The sequence below is a fragment of the Myodes glareolus genome, chromosome 12, assembly GCF_982192425.1.
Source record: "Myodes glareolus chromosome 12, mMyoGla1.1, whole genome shotgun sequence".
NCBI classification, from domain to species: Eukaryota; Metazoa; Chordata; class Mammalia; order Rodentia; family Cricetidae; genus Myodes; species Myodes glareolus.
In genome coordinates, this window is record NC_142037.1 from 71,368,847 (window position 1) to 71,371,424 (window position 2,578).

Below are 2,578 nucleotides of genomic sequence, written 5' to 3' on the forward strand. Positions count from 1 at the left end.
GAAAGAGGAACCAAATCTTAGCTCTCAACACATGAGGCATAGTTAGAACATCATTGAGTTACTTTGCCTCATTACTTAATTTTAAAATGTATGACAATAAGTACATTAGCAAGTTCAGCTTTTAGAAAAGGTATATAACATGTGTGAATAATTTTCATGATTATTGTAGTTGTTTGTTATTTAATTTTTTCATCATCAGACATCACTAATATTGTTAGTGCCATTCAGAGCTGGCCTCTCTACATAAAAATACAGCCAGCCATAATTTTACTAAGAGTGTTGCCATCCTCACTGCCCGGTCTCTACTTCACTCAAGAATTGTGAATATGCTTAAATATGCTAATAGATTTCAAAGAGAAATTCAATTTAATTACTTGCTTTGGGAATTTGTCTTCCAACTTGTGTATCTTTTTTTTCCTGTAGAAAGTTAAAGTAATTAATATATAAGATAATTTTATTGGATTTGCCCTGTATTCTTTATTATAAGTTTTGAAATTGTGTCTGGCAGTGTGTACTATTCAAGTTTCTGCCCATTTTTTTTCCTCATAAACATCTGAAGGCCCAAGGATGTAGCACAGGCTTTGTGGGATTTAAAATGTCCTACATTCCTGTCAGTGCTGCTATTTTTACTACTTGTCAAAGTTAAAACTGTATTTTATATATAACAATACAAATTACATATTAATTAACATTTTAATAGGATGTTTTACTAAGGTCTTAAAGAGAAAATGAAAAGAAAAGTACTGGTTACAAGGGATGTGTTTCTGTGGTTAATATAGATTACTGCTCTTATTAACGATGTGGGTTCAGTTCCAAGCACACACGGGGTTGTAATGCTACATTTATGTCCAGTTACAGGGCATTGCAAGCCCTGGACTAGTTTTTATGGACTTCTATAAGCACATGGTGCTCATGAACTAATGCAAACACACACACACACACACACACACACACACTAACAAATACTTATAAAAATAAAAGTAAAAGAAATATATCAATAACCTACTTTTAAAAAATACATTTCTTTCTCTGCCATTTTAAATATAGATTCATACATAGCTCTACCACTGCTGCTGCATAAATGGGACTGCACATCATTACCCTTTTGTCCATGGCTTCCTTGCCATGGAGGACATGATTGAGTACAGCAACAGAGAAGAATTCACAGATGAATCCAAGATCAATGAAAGGAAGAATGAGAATGATGGTGCTAAAATGCTTATTAGAGACTTGAGCTGGGAAATAAGCAAGAAAGATCTGACTGAATATTTGTCTCAATTTGGGGAAGTTGTAGAATGTACAATTAAAATATAGCCTACCACTGAAATATCAAGAGGATTGGGATTTGTGTTTTTCAAAGATGCTGGTAGCATGGATAAGTTTTTGGAAATGAAAGAACACAAACAGAATGGTAAATTGATAGATTCCCAAATGGCCAAAGTTTTATAAAGGAAAGAACCCCCTAAGAAGGTTTTTGTTTGTGGATTAAGGTCAGATATTTCAGATGAACAAATCATAGACACTTTTGGAGCCTTTTGAGATATAGAAAATATCGAGCTTCCAATGGATTCAAGAATAAATGAAAGATGAGGATTCCAGTTTATCACATATATAGGTCAAGTGCCAGTAAGTAAAGAAGTTGTTAGAAAAAAGATACCGTCAAATAGGTTCTGGGGAGTGCAAGGTCTGGGAAAAATTACACATTCCAAAGAGCTTTACAGACAGTAACAGCGACAACAAAAAGGTAGAAGAGATGCTAGAGCTGGTGGAGGATGTAGTGCTAGTAGACGTGGAAGTGGTCAGAACCAAAAGGAGAACCAAGGATTTAGTGACTATTATGATTAAGAAAATTGGAATTATAATAGTGCCTATGGTAGTGGTAAAAATTTTAGTGACTATGGTGAATTTGGTTATACTGGATGTATGTGGTGATATTCTGTTTGTGCTGTAACAAATAAAGCTTCCCTGAAGAACAGAATGGAGAGTTAGCCACTAGTTAGCCATCGTTAGCCAGGTAGTGTTTGTACACACCTTTAATCTCAGCTTTCAGCAAGCAGACACAGATGATCTGTGTATAGTTTCTTACTGTATAATTTCATGTTAAACATCCAATGAATGAAAAATAAAATAGGATAAAACTTACCAAAAAAACTTCCTTCAGAACAATTTTTAACCACTTCTTTGAATGACCAGTGGAACAATTATATTCAGACTAGTTGAGAGAACTTTCTCTCCTGTCCACCAGTTCTCAAATAAACACTCAGAAGCTTAATATTAATTGTAAACTGTTTGACCTATTAGATCAGACTTATTAGTAGCCAGTTCTTAGAGATTAAATTAATCAATTTTTATTATTCTATATTTTACTACGAGGCTCACAGATTGTTACTTCTCATCTTACTTCTCTGGTGTCTGCTAGCATCTTCCTTGACTCCCCTTCATTCTACCTATCTCTGCTTAGATTTCATGCCTACATATATTCTGTCCTGCCATAGGCTAAAGCATTTTTTATTAACCAATGGTAATAAAAAATATTCACAGCATACATAGTGCATCCCACATCATCTCCTCTTTTCTG

At 34.2% G+C, this 2,578-nt stretch overlaps 1 pseudogene; it reads left to right on the forward strand.

Annotated features, from left to right (window-relative positions):
• The first annotated feature begins 1,125 nt into the window (after positions 1-1,125).
• LOC125392272 (heterogeneous nuclear ribonucleoprotein D-like pseudogene) lies at positions 1,126-1,932 on the forward strand (annotated as a pseudogene).
• Positions 1,933-2,578: the final 646 nt, after the last annotated feature.